The following is a 19,887-nucleotide window of genomic DNA, read 5'->3' on the forward strand; positions in this document are numbered from 1 at the left end:
TATGTGCGAAGATGTAGCTGGTGGGTCTAAGCAGTCAGGGGGGGCGAAATACGGTGGCCCATCCGGTGGGTCCCGCTGTTAGGTGGAGGAATAATTATTTTGCATGTAATAAGGAGGCACTTCCTTGCTGCGGCCGTGGACCTAGCTGTCAGCCTCTCCACGTACACTCCACGTCCGATGGAAGCCGTTCCTTGACCACGTTGACCACGCCGCGTCGAGAGCACCAGGGCGGTGGACGACGGCGAGGCCTAGGAAGGGGACAGCGCGGAGCCGGGGAAGACGCGGCAGTGGATGCCCACGCGTAGAGGAGTACGAGGGTTCACTGGTTCGCTGCGGTGTGAGGCTGCCGTCGCCGCAGAATAACATGGGGTGTGGGTGAGTTGAGGGATGGCCTGGCCAGCGGTGGGAGTAGTAGGGGGCGGTGAGGCCTCCTCCACATCGCAGCCGACCACGGGAGGCAAGAGCACGAAGCACGACCGACGCTGGTTTGGGCGGCTGGAGCAAGAAGACCAGAGGTTGAAGAAGCACTACGGGCGTTGGATGGACATCGTACGGTCACTGGAGCTAGAATCGTGCATATTGACTAAGTTGACAAAGCCCTCCGTCCCCGTCAACTTAGTAGGCCCACAAATCAGCCTGCCACTATACTGGGTCCCAGCTAACAGGGGGAGTATTCATTTTTTTGTGCGTAATAAGGAGGCACTTCCTTGCGTGCAAAGATATAGCTGGTGGGTCCGAGCTGTCAGCGGCGGTAACGTTTTTTCGTGAAATACAGAGGCCCTTTCGGTGGGTCCCTGATGTCAGGTGGAGGAATCATTATTTTGCGCGTAATAAGGAGGCATTTCCTTGCGTGCGACCATTGACCCAGCTGTCGGCCTCTCCACGTAAAGTCCACTTCAGATGCATGTCGGTCGTTGACCACGTTGACCAGGCCGCACCGAGAGCACCAGGGCGGTGGATGACAGCGAGTCCTAGGAAGGAGACGACACGGAGGCAGGGAAGACTCGGCAGTTGTTTCCCACGCAGAGGAGAGTACGACTGTATGAGGGTTTACTGGTTTGTTTGCCGTCGCTGGAGAATAACAGTAGGTGTGGGTGAGTAGAGGGATGGCTTGGCCAGCGATGGGAGTACGGTCGGGTGGTGAGGCCTGCGCGGCAGCACAGCCGGCCGCGAGGAGGAGGGAGCAGGCAGTCCCGCCGGCGCTTGTTTGAGCGGCTGGAGCAGGAAGAGCAGAGATTGAAGAAGCACGACGGCCATTGGATGGACATCCAACAGTCAGTGCTTGTGCGTCAACCTTTTTTTAGGAAAGCCTCAAATCTGTGGAAAGCAGCATACAGCCCATCTGCCATTATTTCTAATAATTTACAGCCCATTTGCTAATTCTTAAGGTTTTTTTGGAGCCCATATTCCTTTTGTTAGCATTACAGCCCATATTGTGGCAATGGTTAAAAATCATAATTTTTTTTGCATATTTCGGTGCGGTCCGAACTGTTTTTAATCCTGAAATTTCGACTCACATTCAAACTGATTTTAAAAATAAATGTATATCAATATAAAATCCAACAAATTCTCCATGCATAAAAAACAATGTAGTTTAAAATCTTGAAATGAAAAAAAGATATTTGAAACTAATTGCCGGTTTGATGTGTTTTAAAAATGTACAACCCATTTCTCATTACTTATGGGCCATTTTCTCGGCCAGCCGAATGAAAGCTCTCCTCGTCTTGAAAGGTTTGCAGCCCAACAGGCCTGACAAAGCGACTTACTTGGCAAATCACAAAAAAACTGGGCTGTGGCCGTGGACCCAGCTGTCAGCCTCTCCACGTACAGTACTCTTCCGATGGAAGTCGTTCCTTGACCACGTTGACCACGCCGCGCGGAGAGCACCACGTCGGTGGACGACGACGAGGCCTAGGAAGGGGGCGACGCGGCAGTGGAAGCCCGCGCGGAGAGGACTACGAGGGTTCACTGGTTCGGCTGCGGTGTGAGGCTGCCGTCGCCGCAGGGCCTGGCCAGCGGTGGGAATAGTAGGGGGCGGTGAGGCCTCTGCGGCAGCACAGCCGGCCACGGGAGGCAGGAGCATGCGGCACGACCGGTGCTGCTTTGGGCAGCTGGAGCAAGAAGACCAGAGGTTGAAGAAGCACTACGGCCGTTGGATGGACATCGTACGGTCACTAGAGCTAGAATCATTCATATTGACTAAGTTGACAAAGCCCTTCGTCCCCGTCAACTTAGTAGGCCCACAAGTCAGCCTCCCAGCAAGGTGGGTCCCAGCTAGCCAGGGGAGTATTCATTTTTTGTGCGTAACAAGGAGGCACTTCCGGTGGGTCCGAGCTGACAGCGGGGGGAATGTTTTTTTGCGAAATACGGTGGCCCGTCCGGTGGGTCCCAGCAGTCAGGGGGAAACGATTTTTTTGCAAAATACTGGTGGCCCGTCCGGTGGGTCCCCGCTGTCAGGTGGTGGAATAATTATTTTCCGCGTAATAAGGAGGCACTTCCTTGCGGCTGCCGTGGACCCAGCTGTCAGCCTCTCCACGTACAGTACTCTTCCAATGGAGGTCGGTCGTTGACCACATTGACCACGCCGCGCCGAGAGCACCATGGCGGTGGACGACGGCGAGGCCTAGGAAGGGGACGACGCGGAGCCGTGCAAGACGCGGCAGTGGATGCCCACACGGAGAGGAGTACGAGCATTCACTGGTTCGGCTGCGGTGTGAGGCTGCCGTCGCCGCAGAATAACAAGGGGTGTGGCTGAGTGGAGGGATGGCCTGGCCAGTGGTGGGAGTAGTATGGGGGCGATGAGGCCTCCGCGGTAGCACAGCCGGGCACGGGAGGCAGGAGCAAGCGGCACGACCGACGCTGCTTTGGGCGGCCGGAGAAAGAAGACCAGAGGTTGAAGAAGCACTATGGCTGTTGGATGGACATCATACGGTCACTAGAGTATTGACTAAGTTGACAAAGCTCTCTGTCCCTGTCAACTTAGTAGGCCCACAAGTCAGCCCAACAATATGGTGGGTCCCAGCTAGCAGGGGGTATTCATTTTTTTGGGCGTAATAAGGAGGCACTTCCTTGTGTGCGAAGATATAGCTGGTGGGTCCGACCTGTCAGCGGGGGGAACATTTTTTTCGCGAAATACAGAGGCCCTTCCTGTGGGTCCTAGCTGTCAGGTGGAGGAATCATTATTTTGCGTGTAATAAGGAGGCATTTCGTTGCCTGCGGCCGTGGACCCAGCTGTCAGTCTCTCCACATACAGCCCACTTCCAATGGATGTCGTTCATTGACCATGTTGACCAGGCCGCGCCGAGAGCACCAGGGCGGTGGACGACGGCGAGGCCTAGGAAGGGAATGACACGGAGCCAGGGAATACTCAGCAGTTGTTTCCCACGCGGAGGAGTACGAGGGTTTACTGGTTCGTCAGTCGTCGCTGGAGAATAACAACATGTGTGGGTGAGTAGAGGGATGGCTAGGCCAGCGATGGGAGTACGGTGGGGCCGTGAGGCCTATGCGGCAGCATAGCCGGCCGCGGGAGGAGGGAGCAGGCAGTCCCGCCGGCGCTTGTTTGAGCGGCTTGAGCATGAAGAGCAGAGATTGAAGAAGCACGACAGCCGTTGGATGGACATCCAACAGTCACTGCTCTTGTGTGTTGACTAAGTTGATAGGGCGTTGCGTGTGCGTCAACCTTTTTTTTATGAAAGCATACGCGTCAACCTGTAGTAGGCGCACAAGTCAGCCTCAAATCTGTGGAAAACAGCATACAACCCATCTGCCATTATTTCTAATAATGTACTGCCCATTTGCTAATTCTTAAGAATTTTTTTGGTGCCCATCTTCTTTTTGTTAGCGTCACACCCCATATTGTGGCCATGGTTAAAAAGTATACGAAATTTTGCATATTTCAGTGCGGTCAACTGTTTTTAATCCAGAAATATCGATTCACATTCAAACTATTTTGAAAAATAATTTATATAAATATAAAATCCAAATAATTGTCCACGCATAAAAATCAATGGAATTTAATATCTTGTAATGAAAAAAATTTGAAACTAATTCCCGGTTTGATGTGTTTTAAAAATGTACAGCCCATTTCTGGGCAAACCGAATGAAACTCTCCTCGTCTTGAAAGATTTGCAGCCCAGCAGGGCCGATAAAGCAAGTAGGCCTTGTTTGGGTATTTCTTAAAAAAAATAGAACTGGGCTAGCCATTTTCAGCAAGAAAAAAACACAACTGGGTTCATGATGTGGTAAACATAAATAAAATTCTGGCTGGACGGGCCACAGCCCCCGCACAGCCCCGTTGTTACCCTGATCTGTCGCTAAAACTAGTATAAATAAGAACTGCTTGTTCCTCAAAAAAAAACTACGCAACTTGCTGGGTCCCTGGTGTCAGCCGCTCGTAGTGTAATTCTCTCGTTTATTGACTATGTTGACAATGGCTTGAGCCCCAGATGTCCAACCATAGGAGGAACCATATTTTTGGGCTTGTACTATAGAGGCACTTGCTTGGTACTGCCATGACACTAGTGGGTCCCTACTGTCATCCTCTCCATGTACAGTTATCTCCTTGTTCCTCTTAGTTGTTGACGACGTTGACAACGCAAGAGGGCGGCGCACCGCGCATGATGAGCGAACCAAGGCTGCAAGACAGAGGACGAGGCGAGGCCTCGGACGGAACGAACAGGAGCCGTTGAAGATGTGCCGGTCCAGTCGCAGGAGAAGGGGAGTACGAGGGTTGACTGGTTCGGGCGTGGGTGCGTGTTGGGGCTGACGTCGCCGGAGAATAACAGGACATGTGGGGGAATAGAGGGAGGGACTGGCCAACGTTGGAGGGTACGTACGGTAGGGCGGCGGAGGCACAGCTAGCCATGGGAGGCGGGAGTAGGCGGAGCCGACTGGGTGGTTTGGTTTGGGCGATTGGAGGAAGAAGAAGACAAGAGATAGAAGATACACGACAGATGTTGGATGTCAATCCAACGGCTGGTAGGCAGAATCGTTTGTTGACTGGCTAGTAAGTCGACACCACCTTGGGTAGGCTATTTCCTCGCGGGTCCCAAATGTCAGAATCCAAATCTGTCATGGTCATGCAGCCTTTCCTATGAAAATTTACAGCCCATTTGATGTGCTAGTTCGAAATAAGTTTGTGGGTGCTGGTGGGGGCTAATCACTTGGCTTCTGTAATGCACAGTGAGCTCAAGCAGCCGGCGAGAGTGATGTTATTTCCCTTGGTTTGGATTTGTTACAATATTTCACTCTAAATTAAACGAATGGCAAGCCATTTGCCTTGTTTCAAAGAAAATATGATAGTCACAGCCGAGTTGAAAAGGGTAGGAACATCTAACTCCAGCTTACAAACTGTACAAAAGCACAAGGGTTAATTGTTCATCAGGTTTACAAAAAAACCAGATTGAAAAGGGCAACAACATCTAACTCCAGCACTATTTTCGGCAGTCACAGTCAAATGGATCAGTCAGGTCCATAGAATGAACATCCTGGGTCGTAAAATTTAGTGGATTATGACCACAATATGTTGTAAATAGAAGCCCGACACATTCAGAAGCTCTTTTGCCCACCTGGAACTCCTTTTTTTGCTCTTCGACATACCCATCCGTCAAAACCATGCTGCTGATAAACTTAAGCCTGATGGACAATAGTAACCTCGCATTCAGCAGGAAGAATGTGACAAATCTTGTGTTTGCACGGTTGGCTACATATCGTTCTAGCGTTATTGTCTTCAATCGAATCTCATGAGAAGTGAGAAAATCCTGATGCTTACGAATCCACCGATTGGTTATAACTTTCTTACCCTGTCCTGTTGCCTAAATAGACATGAAGATTGAAAACAGTTAAGGTCTAAAAGAAGAGTGTCGAAAGAGCAACAGCTGAACGGTTAATTCTAGTACACTATATGCGGGCTTCCAATGTGCATGAAATTATCACCTTTATATACAACTTCTCCAGACACGGAAAGCATTGCAGCAAGCCAATAATCTTGTTCAGATCAAAACTATTCATTTGGATATATAAGATCTTGACAGAATCCAGCACCATTGATAGGCCATCCATGGAGAAACTCTTCATTGAGCATAGAACATAATATTAGTACAAAATGTGTACTCCAAGATGATATATAAATCATGCACAGAAATTTAAAATGCAGCTTATGGTTACAAGTGTATATGATAATATAAAGTACCTGAAGAACTATGGAGCCAAACACCATATTGAAATGAGCACAGAGATCACGTATTACACCCAAGGTCTCCAGTTTAGGCGCAGAGAGGACGGTTATTTGCAATGGTGAATAACTAGAATCAAGGATCAACCTTTGAAGTGAAGGGGCATCTTGGATGATGAGTTGCCTTCCGTCAAAAGAAATTCCAATTCTTACAAGGTTAGGCGACTTTATTTGGAGACAACCAATTCTAACTGTGAAAACAAGCACCAAGCACTTCAGCACGGGGCAACTGGAGTGGATGATGCTGTGCAATGAGGCCTCCGATATACGAACCCGCACAAGTGAAACTTTCTTGAGAAATGGGAGTCGAAGGTTTAGTACCAGATTGTCTGGTAGGTAGCACTGTGCAAAGGTGGCAGTGTGAAGAGAGGACGAAAACCCCGAGATGGACATCGGTGCTGAGGGCACAAGTTCATGGCGTTCGGTATGTGGTATGTGATTTCTAGGGGAATAGTAGAACTCAAGCAGCTGTAGTTCTGTGAATTCAGGGGATTCCAGCCAGGCGTCCACCGTGCAGGGCATGGTATGCTTTCTCATGTAGCAAGACGGGATGCAGAGGCTTTGAACGAAGCCCTGGTGGGAGGAGATGATGGCTCTGGGGATTTCAAAATCATTGAAGAGAGATAGCTGACGACAGTCGAGATTAAGGGGAACGGCGCACCATAGAGGGTGCCACCGAATTGAGAGGACTTGGGTGCGGCAGCAATCCTTGGTGTGGAGAAGCGAGATGATCTCCCCAAGGATGGCGTCCGGGAGATCGCTGATGTGGTCCACCCGAGATTCTATGGGTTCCTCGGATCCGGTGGGGGCGGGGTCGCCGCTTCTCCCCGCGCTGCCGGGTGCGGGATCTACAACAGGCGTCGCCGCTGGCGGGAGCCTCATCTTCTTGGTGCTGGGGTCAGCCGACTCCATTTTCCTCAAGGGCGTCGCGTTGCGCTCACGGATTTGAGCAGAGTAACGAATGACAAGCCTAGTTGTAGTGCGAGCGAAGAAGAAGGGGAGCTGCGGGTTTTCTGTAGGAGTGAGGAAGAAGGGGACCTGGGGTTTTCTGTAGGATTGAGGTGAGGAATTTGGGGGTACGAGTGGAGCGAGCTGACGTGAGGTGGGTGGGAGCGAGGAGGAAGAAGAGCACCCAGTTTTTTGAATTGATTTTACTATTTACTAGTGTGGATGGGCTGTTTTGTCTTGGGACCCGAGAAACAATTACTACTAGTATAGTGGAGACACTCTACAGCTACCCAGAAAAACAATTACTACTAGTACAGTGGAGACACTCTACCGCTTCTGGCTCCTCCTAGGTCATTGAAACGTCTCCCTCTACTGAATGTCGTTATACTTTTGTTCACCAACATGCGGGCCATGCAGCGCGCGGGCCCAAATGCCATCCACCAAATTAGAAGGCAGTATGCAGGCGGAGAGTCACCCCGGTCGTAGCACGGCAGTAACGAGCCGTCGTATCACAAAACCCCACCTCCCCGCAGTCTAAGTTTGACGGATGAAGCAACCATAATGTCACTCTTCGCTGAATCCCCTTCTCCCTCACCGTCTTCAAGAAAGGCAACACTTGCATCTGCCACTGTTCTTCTCTCCAAACGAAGGGAAGGTAACCGGATCCGTGATGTTGGTATATTTCGTTCAGAGGAAAAAAAAGAACTTTTGCAAAGCAGTAACCGATCCTCACTCTCTTTTTTGTTTCATTGTCATTGCGATTGTGTTTTCCTTTCAGTGGACTCCTAGTATTCGTCAGTTTCATACTAAGGAGAACCAGGCAAAGATCTGCCGATATTGGAGCAGACGTGGGAGGCTGATCCCCATGAGACAGAGAGCTCCAAGAAGATGGAGGCAACCACCAAGGCGACCCCAGATACTGAGATGGTCAACGCCCCGTTTGAAGTTTCAGCCCCCGTGGCACTGCAAGAGCAGTTTTCCCCCTTCGAGGATGTGTCCCCCCGTTGAGCTACCCAAGGTGATTTCCTTCTTTGCCGATCTCGATTGTGGTTTTTCATCTAAGTATGTGGTGATTTTTTTAGAAAAGGAAGTATGTGGTGATTAATAATGCAAAATTTTATTAGCTTTGATGCCATGGTATACGTAGTGGTTTAAATAACTTGTGTTTCTTATACTGAAAAGTAATTCAGAATTTGTTTCTGTTTCAATTAGAGCCCTGATGCAGACAAGGATGGTGTGGTTGTACATGTCACTCTCTATGAGGCGGACAACCTGAATATATGCACTGGGAAAACAGAGTTCTTAGGCTGTTGGATCCTGGAAGCCATTTGCGGTTATACCAATGAAGAGTTGTATTCCGGCCTCACTGTTGTCAGGCGTGTTGTCCAGGGTGTACTGAAGCACAAGAAGTTCAAAGGAACTCCTTCGTTTGTGAGGAATACTGTTCTTGTCAAGCTTACGTAGGAAGATGATGTGGCATGCCTCCACAAACAAGTTTATCAGTGGCAAGGCCACCAGGTTGTCTTCATGAAGGTTCACAGGATTGAGCTGCTGCGGGACGTCCTCGATGATGTTCATGGCAAGGTCCGTCTTGTGTCCAGCACAAATTAGATCGAGGCATGAAATAGTTGCCCCAGCTAGTGTTTAATAGTAGTTTGGATTGTGTCTAATTATCCGAACCTTGCATGTTATCGACCCCTCTGGGCTAGTACTCTGTTTGAATCCGTCTATGGGAACTGCTGCTACTTTTGTGTGCCCGTGAATCATGTGAGAACCATCATAATTGTTGCCGAAAAAGATGCGTCCTCACTAGTTTTTTCATGAAAATGGCATGGTAAGACATAAGTTGTCACGGTTTATCATACGAGCTGTGTGTGTTTTGATGAAATAGAGCACTCGTTCGAGAACCGTGCGCCGACGTATACATAAGTACTTGTAAACATTGTTGGTGCTACCCCCACTTGTAAGCAGTTGTGCAAAACACGGCACATTGGCTCAGCTTGCTTCAACACTAGGATATCGACCAGCTAACAATCAACAATCTGCTGTCTGATATATAAGCAACTATGTATCTTGTTACAGTGGTTCTTGCAGTTAATTGAGGCCACAATGTAATAAATTCCAAACGTTCACATGCTAGTCCAGCGCTCATGTGGAACACTCACATTAACTCGTCTTCATAAAAAACTTGAAAAGCATAAGTTAAGCAATTTTATACATCTCAATGATTCATAGAACATAACAAACATGTACTAGTTCACAGCAAAAGACAAAGTTGTGAGAAGGTTTACAAATCAGGAAAAAACAAGCAAGGCTTCTCTCTGAGCAAAGGGCCTCCTGGCGGGCTTAAATTTCCTGGAGTTCACTCTGGTTTTTTCTTGTTGCCACCATTCAAGGTTAGGTTCTCTCATTCCAGAATAACCAATTATAATTGTGGTATCAGCTAGAATGCTGAACTGAACCATGCAATGTACTGACCAGCTGAAATGCTTGTGCATTCCACTAAATTTAAGCACCGCTATTTGCAAAAATAAGCAGACCACAATGCCTCTTGTCCACGCACCTGTCCAAAAAACCGCCATGCAGCCGTGCCAGCTAGTCCTTGGTCCATGGATGAACTGGTAGAAAGTGCATTCCGGACTAGGATGCAGTTGTTTTCGCTCGTCCCTGCACTGCAATCAGGAAGTAAAATGTGCGAATCAGCTTCTTTTAGATTGCGTTGGTCATTCTACCTTAGTTACTACCAATGTAGGGATACCTTGAAGACGGGAGGTTAGACGACGGCAGCGAGGGATAGCCATCTCATTTTGCCCAGTTGTACTAAAACTAAGGTGTGTGCTTTTAATTGCGCGGATAGAAACGATACGGAGACAGACATCCCGAAACGATATGGAGACAGACATCCCTGTTTGCGCAAATAAGATATACGGTTATTTAAACAGTGACAGATATTACTACTTTCCCCCATTTCGTCTTAGAACCAAGTCCTAGATTCATGCTACAGCTTTCCCACTTTCTTCCCTGTTTGAACCAACGCTTTGAGTCGACTGTATGAAATAGCTTTACTTCTAATCTACTACTACTATAATGCGGCAGTTTTGAAATTGGATTTACCACTCCATCTTCGGTTCTCCCGCCCAAACAAGCATTGGCTCAAAATCCACCGTTCATTTCCCCTCTCATGCATATCACTACCGTCCATCAAACAAAGGATGACATGATCTGATGGCTAAGAGCTGCCGGATTCGCTCCCGCTCCTTGCGCACATGGCCGACTCTGCTCTCCAAGTAAACAAATAAAGAAGTCCCCGTTGAATCTGGATTGCACCTACTGAAGTTGAGAAATGTCTAGAAACTGCCGCGACCTCCTCACATGCAAGTATACGACAAGTTGGCAAATAGCTAGCACATTTTGGTTCCCCGTTGTCACCTGGGAAATAAACACTCTACTACTAACTTATTTTTTAGATTACTGTAAAAATGGATTTTTTAGATGCCGCTATACTGCAAAGTTTACACTGTTCACATAACATAACATTACATGGCTGATGCTAGCTAAAGTTTTATTCTGCTTCATCGAGAAATGTAATATTTTTATTATTCGCAGAAAAAGTGTAATATTTTATTTCAGTCATACATAAGCTATACCTCAAGCTAATACAGGACATGAGTGTCTGTCAGACCTAAAATGACTTATTTAGTTGCACAAAATAGTCCATAAACATGCATGTAAACTGTCAAACAACTCTGGAACTATACATCAATGGAACCCAGGAAACAACATATAATAAAACTACAGCTTTTATCTTGTAATCAAATTCTTACTTGGAACTCAGTTTGAGTTGTGCAAGTGATTTGCTTCTTATTTCAGAATAGTCCTTAGATCATGCAAACAAACACACTATGATATCTACTCAAGAAACGAGTACCCATTTCTCTCTCTAAAAAGAAGGTATATGAGTATCTATCATACAGAACATACGTGCAAAGCACAGGCCTTAGTAGAAGTCTTGGTGGCTTTGGAACATCGGACGGAAGTAGAAAAGGATCCACACGAAGGGAGCTGGGGCAGTAGAGCAAGGCAGGTTTCGAAGGAATATATACCTGAGGGTTGTCGGCATGTCGCAAAGACGGCGTTGGGAGGCTGCATCTTGGCCACAATATCGCAGGGAGGAAGAAGGGGTCGGAGGCCCTCCCGAGCCGGCGCTCTCTCGGAGAGAACGGCACGGCCGCCGATCGGGACACACAGGCAGCCGTTGGTCTCCTCCCTCGCCGCCGACGACAGCGTGAATGATGCACCTACACCCCTGCCCCGGTCGAGGTTGTCCGGCCGGATTTGTGAACAGCCGTGAGCTGAGAGAGAGTGTGGCCACCTATGTGTTGCTTAGATCTGGAGAGCATGAGAGAGTGAACGAGAGGAACCCTAGTAAAGCAAGTGCTAAGGCTCCTGCTTTTATATATAGTGGAGTGATTTTGTTGTACCAGCTTCAAAAAAATGCGCTCCTACGTGTACCCGCGAGTGGGTGTGAGAGAACTAGTGCGTGCGTGCACCACTTCTCTTCGTGAGAGTACAATATACTATGCCCAAAGAACGTTCGCCGCAAGAGTAATAGTACAAGTGTGTGACGTGTGAGCTAAAATAAAATGTGCGCGCCGTCTTTTGTTTTTTAGAAGTTCTGAGGGTACGGTGTGAAGAGCACATATGTGCGTGACGTCTACCTGCAGATAGACGGTGGTTGCGACGTGCGAGTCTGCGAGAGGACTCGGGAGAGTCGTGACTCGTGAGGGTGCGTGTGCGTGAGAGAGAGGGGGGGCACGTATCAATGCAATGCATGTGTCCGTAAATCATTATCCGACAAACGTCCGCCACAAGCCTTTTCCTGACGAACGCCGTAAGGACCGTTAGATCGGCATCCGACAGTGTCAGTTTTGCCATGTCATTTAACAGAACAACCACTCCTCCTACACACAAATCTTCCACGTGAGTGTTAGCAACTGTGTATGCTCCCTCCGTTCCGAAATGCAGTGCATATAGCTTTATTGAAAATTCAAACCTCGCAAAATTTTACCGAGTTTTCGTATACCAAATTGCACATGTAGAATACCATGTATATATCATTTCATTCATCTTCGAGAGGTAACTATAAAGTTGGGTGAGGAGTCTACAAAGAAAGACCATCATATCACCCGCAGCAATTTCAAGCATCCTTTAGTGTCGAGGAATATTATAGGAACTCTATATGATATGATTTTTATAGGATTTTTTCCTTTAGAGCCAATTGGTTCATAGGAATAGATTCATATACTCCACATTTCAAAGGAAATAAACATGATATCATTTCTATAGCTTTAGAGCCACTTGGTTCATATGAATGGATTCCTATACTCCCTTAATTTCAAAGGAAAATAAACATTAGCGTATATTCAATAGAAAAGTTCCTATGATATGAACCAAATTACATCTCTTTTCTAATCCCTCCTGATAGGAATTGAGAAAAATGTCATTTCTATATTCAATAGAAAGTTCCTATGATGTGAACCAAATGACATCTCTTTTCCAATCCCTACTCATAGGAATTGAGATGCTCCATGTCATCTCTTTCCCTAGAACTTCGATGTATACATCTTCTATTCCTAAAGAGATAGTACAACCCACTAGTAGCTTTTTTCCAAAACATGCAACTATGGCACAAGAAATATATAGTGTGCCAATAACTTTGAAAGATGGTCGCTGAATGAAGCTAACCCAACAGTGCAGAGATAGGCAAATCCGAGTACTACTGGCCGTTGGATATCATCAACATTCCACCAGATCTGCCACATGTACAATTTAGAAGACTCCATGGTTGAACTTAAGCATAATGCACAAACCACAAAACACAAGCACTTCTCCTTTGTTCTAGAATCTTCTGTATGATAATTGATTATTTTTTCTAAATGAATTGCCATTATTTGTTTTTTACTTTATGATTTACTCCCTCCGTTCCAAAATAGATGACCCAACATTGCACTAACTTTGTACAAAGTTAGTGCAAAGTTGGGTCATCTATTTTGGAACGGAGGGAGTACAATGCACAACCCCATGAATCTTAAATTTTTATAAAACTTATTGATTTTGAATGAGATGAACTATAACTAAACGAACATCTACATCATGCATATATGACTCAAAGCTTTACATCCTATAGTGTGTATTTATTCATAATTTGGTTTCGAAATCTCATGCGTTCAATACATGTGTACCTTACTAGTTTTGAGTAGAGTAGCAAATTTCACACGGCCCCGAGTATATCAAAATGCAGGGCCCATGCATCATTGCCTTTCGGTCGAACCTACGTCCACAATTTTTTGTACGTACTATATCTCCACTGGTCCCCGAACCCAAAATGCTGCCTCGTTCCCGTAAAACCAAGCGGCCCACACATATTTAAGGTGTCGGCTCGATCCCATTTACTACGACGTGGCCCCGCACGCCTTCGTACTCCTATAAACCCTACCGCCGCACTCATCATCGGTTTTCTTCACGAGGACGAGGGAGAAGCCGATTTGTAGTGGAGGCGCTTTAAAAAAGGATCTGTAGTGGAGACCCCTACCCTAGGGTGCCCTAGGTAGCTGCCACACGCATCATTGTTTTCCCTTTTCTTTATGCTCTTGCGCCCTAGAGTGAAATGATGGTTGCTTCGTCCATCCAGCTTAATGTGGGAAAGGTGGGGCTTTGTGATTTGACCCCTCGTCGCTCATTTTCTACTACTGCAACGCTACGACCGGGGTGCCTCCAATTCCAACCGCTGCTCCGAACTGTAATTTGGTGCATCGCACGTGGAACAAGACGGTGGATGAGCCACATGTCGGCCAAAGGGGTCCTGTTAAGTGTGTCGCCATTTTGTGTGCGGACTGACCCTGCTTGAGTTGCTACGCCAACACGACAGGAGCAGCCTACCACTTGGTTTTGCTCCTTGGTGAATCCCGACTATATTGATCTAAAAAGATATGTGCTGAACTACCCTCTCCATCTTGGTTTTTTTATTTTTAAGCGTCTTGGTTCATAGGGCCTGCACGTAGTTCTAGGTCATCCATTTGACTAACTAAATATGAGTTACCATGTCACAAAAAGTATATCATTGGATTCTTAAGCAGATGTAGTTGTATTTAAAAGTCAAGGGCGGGGCTTTTCCTACGCGGTAGGCGGCGGGGCAGTTCCGCCTAGTCGGTTCGACAGAGACGCGAGAAGACGAGGGAGTAGGATGCTGCAAACGTAGGGCTGTGTGATTTGACAGCGAGTTACTGCTGGACAGGTGGGGCCCCATGATTTGACTTGCCATTATCATTTTAACTGTGGCGCTATGACCGGCATGAGTCTCCCAGATTCCTGACCACCTCCATACAGGTGCCTCTCCCAATGCTCCACCATGTAGTAGAGGCTGGCTCTTGCATGAGAGCCCACTTCTCCACTTTTTCCTTGCCTCTCTTTCCTCCACATATGCAAAAATGCCATGTAAAGCACACTATTGTACTTACTTTTACTTGCTCCCATATGTGCTTAAGCTTGCCACATAGGCATAAAGTCTGATGTGGCAAGTTAATCAAGAAGAGAGAGACTAGTTTGGTGACCCAAGGAAGAAACAGTGCTAAGCGCGTGTACCTAGGTGAAATGACAATTTTGAGTCTATAGCTAATTAAATGAAGCAAACTTAGCAACACCATTTCATTGGAAGAGGTCACTACTTGGCAAATGCAATAAATACACACGCTTAGCACCGTTTCTTCCTTGAGTACGAAGAAAGAGATAGAGAGGAGTAAAAAAATACACTTATAGCCAACCTTGTTGCAGTATGAGTGACTAAGTGATGACTATGTATGACATGCCAACATTAGATAGCCTAACGCACCGTGTTAAATCTCCAAGGGTGCGACTGTGCGAGTGACGCGACGGTCATGGTAGGCGCGACCATGATACGGGCTGCTATCAGCCCTTGGATCTGAGATCAAACGGTCGCATGCTAAGTTGCTGAAAATTTGCAGAATAACCCTCCAGGATAGGATATTCACCCATAGGTCTAGAATCACGCCATGCAACCGTTCGATCTCAGATCCAAGGGCTCTCGGAAGCCCGTATCATGGGAGAATGGAAAGCCACTACCCTGTCGTTCGCACGCTGGCAGTTCGCTCCTACTCGTCCCCGCACGTCCTTCAATACTATGGCGGTTCGCTCCTAGTCGCCCCGTCCATTCACATTACGGCAGTTCCACTAATCCTAACCCTCCTCCCAAATCCATGGTGTCCCAATCTCCACGATCGGCGGTCAGTACAAGGTTAGAACGATCACCGGCGATGAGTTCAAGATCATGTACACCCGTTCTTCTACGATGGTGAAAGGATGCCTTTCTCGCTTCAGCCGCATGTTCGAAAACTCAGATGATGAGTGGGTCGCTGGGCTAGATGTTGAGTACACCACAGTCCTGGGACGAGAGAAGGATCTAAAGGACGAAGAGAGGAAGAAGCCCACCGTGATCCAGGTTTACATACATAACATTTGCTTGGTCTACCACATATGCCATGCCGACGTTGAGTGCCAGGATTTTAAGAACTTCCTCAAGGAAAAACAGTGAAATTCGTTACTGTAGACTTTGGTAACGACAAAGAAGTCCTGTGTCGGATAGGCCTCGTTGTAGGCAACACCTTCGACCTCCAGAAGAATCAGCTGGTGTCCTCTCGTCAGCCTTCAATGCTGACCCTGGCAGGAGCCATGGTTCATCCTTCGTACGGTAAACTGGAGAAACCTCATTACACGTTTCATCGTCATGCATGGCAGCGGAATGTACTAGATATAGACCACATCCACTATGCTGCAATGGATGGCTACCTTTGCTTCAATATCTACAAGGGTTGGATGAAGAGCAACAGCCAAGTGTTCGGTTCAAGCAAAGAAGTATCGGCCAAGAGGAAGAGGGACAAGGACGAAGTCGAGGACGTGGACGAGGTCTCCGAGTAAGGTGGCAGTGTCGTTGCTCATGGTGGTTCTAATGTAGTGTCTACCGGAATAGTTGCAAAGTTTAATTTCAGGTGTGCTTAATTTAATTTGAGGGGTGTGTTGTGCTGAGCCCCTAGCAGAACTATGTTATGTTTCTTCTTGTTACTTTAACTCTTCAGTATGTACATACTAGTATTTCTTACATTTCATCTTTTAGTTGGTATAGTACTGCCACTCATTTCTTCACATTATATGCGTCCAATATATATGGCCCACATCATATAGCCAGCAGTTTAGTTGTCAAAGAATTTCAGGGTGCTTAGTTTTGTCAAAGAATTCCAGGATGATTAGAGGGTGCTTGGATCCAAGGGACTTATTTTAGTCTGACAAAAAATAGTCTCTTTAAGAGGCTAAAGTTCCAACCACCCCTGACTAAAGAGGGGCTAAAACTAGTCTTGAGACTAAATTTTTTTAGTCAGGGGTACCCCTACTAAAATGTGGATTAGTCCTCTCTCTACTCATTTAACTCCTCTCCTTTAACACAGGCGAGTTCTGGATTGGAGGGTTTGGAGGATAATAAATGCTCATTAACTTGATTTTAGCCTTTTTAGTATTTGGATCCAAGCATGGGTGAGGCTAGCATGTTTTAGTCCCACTACTTTTAGTCATGGGACTAAAACGTATCCAAGCACCCTCTTAGTTTTATTTGAGGGGTGGGTTGTGCTGGACACCATTATTGTGACTAGCCTTTTTAATAGTACTATACACATAATTTGGCGACGAGCGCTCTCTATATGTACCACCTTTTTTTTAATTTCAATTTTTGCTCCATGGCTCAATCCATCGATAGTACTACTGTACAAAAGTATACATTTTTAAAAAGGCTAGAGTACTGTTCATCACATATATAGCCAGTTAAATTCTCAACCTAGAACGACGTGTATGCCATGTAGTAAACCGATACGGAGGAAGTATAGTAAAAATGAGGTGATTTTACCGAGCGATCGGCGGGGGAGCATGGCCTGTCATGCGGTCCCGCGTGTCATGATGTACCAATACGATGCGTGTGTCCCTCTTGAGGTAGAAGCAATACTACTACGTGGTTTGAGATGATGGCAAACCGAAGTGTGAAATAATGGTTGCTTAGTCCGTCTGGGAAAGTGCGGCATTGTGATTTGACGTCTCATTGCTCATTACTACTACTAGACCGGTACGAGTGGGGTGCGTCCCCCCTGCTGTTCTGCACTGTTATTTGGTGCTTGACACGTCGACCCGGGTGCTATGTCCCACATGTCGGCGACAGGAAGCACATAATTCATAAAAGGGAGCATCGACGGAGGAGTATACTACAAAATTCATGAAAGGGAGCGACTTAGTTTTGGAAAAATCTGTTTTTACGGAGTACGTACCCACTAAGGTTTATAGGGCTCATCTAAAAAACATTTGTTTTTCCGTTTGATAAGTCTCAATTCTACTATACTAGTAGTAGTACCATTACATGTTGGATTTCGAGGTGCGTTAGATCACCCGACACAAGCAGTGTCAAGAGGAAACTAACCAATGCAGGTACAAGTTCATGGAAATTTAGTGGTCATTCATGCATTCATTCTAATTAATGCCTCGGTAAACATAACTTCTTGAGAAAAACGAGCGTACTAATTACTTGTGCAAAATACGAAATTAATTCGACCACTCACCATCTACCTTGGTTGGAGAGATTTTGAAATTGAGCCATAAACTGGAAAGGAGGGAGTAGCAACTTTTGTCTCGATTACTATTTGTGGCCTTGTATAGATGAAAAATGTATTTTTTTATAGTGGCCTTGTATAAGTAAATGGAGGGAGTACTAACCAAAGTACGTAGTAGGGACAAGGAGTAAACGGAGGGAGTAGTAAAATTTTCTCCTCGTGCTGCGAGCCACCACGCGCGTGGGCGAGGGAGCGGGCGTAAGGCGTAGTAAGCAAGCTTCACCTCATCCTACGAGCCACCGCGCCCGTGGGAGGGGGAGATGGCGTACTAAGCAAGCTTCTCCTCGTTCTGCGAGTTGACGGGACACATCAAAAGTACTCCAGTGTATAGAGCCTTGCCTCTAAGGTAGGCCCCACATGGTTTGCCTCTTTTTTTAATTTAACATAACGCGTCAAGTCGCAATTTGTTTGTTCACCCGTGGTAGACGATCCTCCCTCCACCAAGTGGACAACCAGTACACGTGCCAAATTACCACGTGGGCTGCCTTTTTCGTACAGAAATGAGCTCCACCGTGTACCCGCGCGGGTGTGGTTGGGAAAGAGACGGGAGTACATGCGTCGTGCGTGCACCTCTTCTCTTCGTGCACGTCCCCCACCTACGTGTGTGTGTGAGAGAGAGATACAAACCTAGACATAATGCGCCATTCATCCCCATGCCCCCGCCCAGTCCAACCGCCAGTCACCACCACGCCCCACTCCTCCTCACCTTATCTCTCATCTTTCTCCCTCCATTTTTATATACAAGGGGCCACTATCAAAATTACAATTTGCAGATATACAAGGCCACTAACACTAATCGATGCAATATTAATGGTGTTTGCCTCGTGGTACTAGCAAAGGAGGACATTAATTATCTCTTGCATGCATGCGGGAGTTTGTAAAAAAAGCATCTTGATGTTTCGTGCAATGCACGGGCATCTTGCTAGTCCATGAAAACAACACATGGCAAAATTCCATGGCTTGGGGCGGCAACTGGCTCTGTCGGGCGAGGGGAGGGAGGTGTATCAGCGAGCTGCATAGCTCGTACCCGGCAGGCTACCCAGCCGGCTTGGATGCGGAATAACTACTCTTTGTAAGCCATTGTAAGAGTGGACAAAATGGTGGAGGAGATAGGGGAGCGGCCCGGTCATGAACGGACATCTTTCCAGAGTGGGTTTCTCGGCTTCCACACGAGCGGGTTTCATGGAGGCGTTTGAATGCGGCACGGAGGCGTGTTCAGCCGGGCGTGCCGCGAGTGGCGCCCTCGACTCTGACCTAGGACACCGCGCCGTTCTTCCACTGACATGTGGGCTCTTTGGGTGCATGGCATGCATGTCAGTGACCCAACGCAGGCAGCGCACAGCAGAGGAACCTTTGGTGGGCCAGGGCGGTCAGAAGCGGGCATTTCATAAACCGATGATTGTTCATTGAGTGTGACGTCATCTTTTTCATGTAGATAAGCCTACTATGTTGATAGCCCATTCGATACATTGTGATTCATAAAGACCGCTGCAAACATCAATGCTCTTCTTATCACAGATAAGATTGATTAATACCCGTAACAATCCATGTCCTTAACAAAGGGTGCATGCACGTATAGGTTGAACGTGTGTCTTGCGTTGTGTGTTGTGTGCATGCAGGCGTGCGAGTGTTGCGTGCGTGCAAGGGAACGTTTCAGTGTTGCATGCATGGGTGTGTACGTGCGTGTGTTCATGAGTGCATGTGTACGTGTCAGTGTGGCACGCCAGCATGCGTGCGTGTGTACGTGTCAGTGTTGCACGCCTACATGCGTGCGTGTCTTGCGTGCGTGTGTACGTGCAGGGTGAGGCTACACGTCAGTCGACTGACTCTTTCATCTCTGGTCATTAGATTTTCCAGCCCTTGGATACGAAATCAAGGGCCTCCAGTTTATCACCAAACTCCACCCCCCTGAGCCGCCAGCCACCACCGGCCGAACCGCCAGCCCCCGCCGCCCGCAGCCGGCCCGCCCTCCCCGAAATCACTCCCCAC

Source organism: Triticum aestivum, chromosome 5A (assembly GCF_018294505.1).
Source record: "Triticum aestivum cultivar Chinese Spring chromosome 5A, IWGSC CS RefSeq v2.1, whole genome shotgun sequence".
In the NCBI taxonomy this organism is placed as follows: Eukaryota; Viridiplantae; Streptophyta; class Magnoliopsida; order Poales; family Poaceae; genus Triticum; species Triticum aestivum.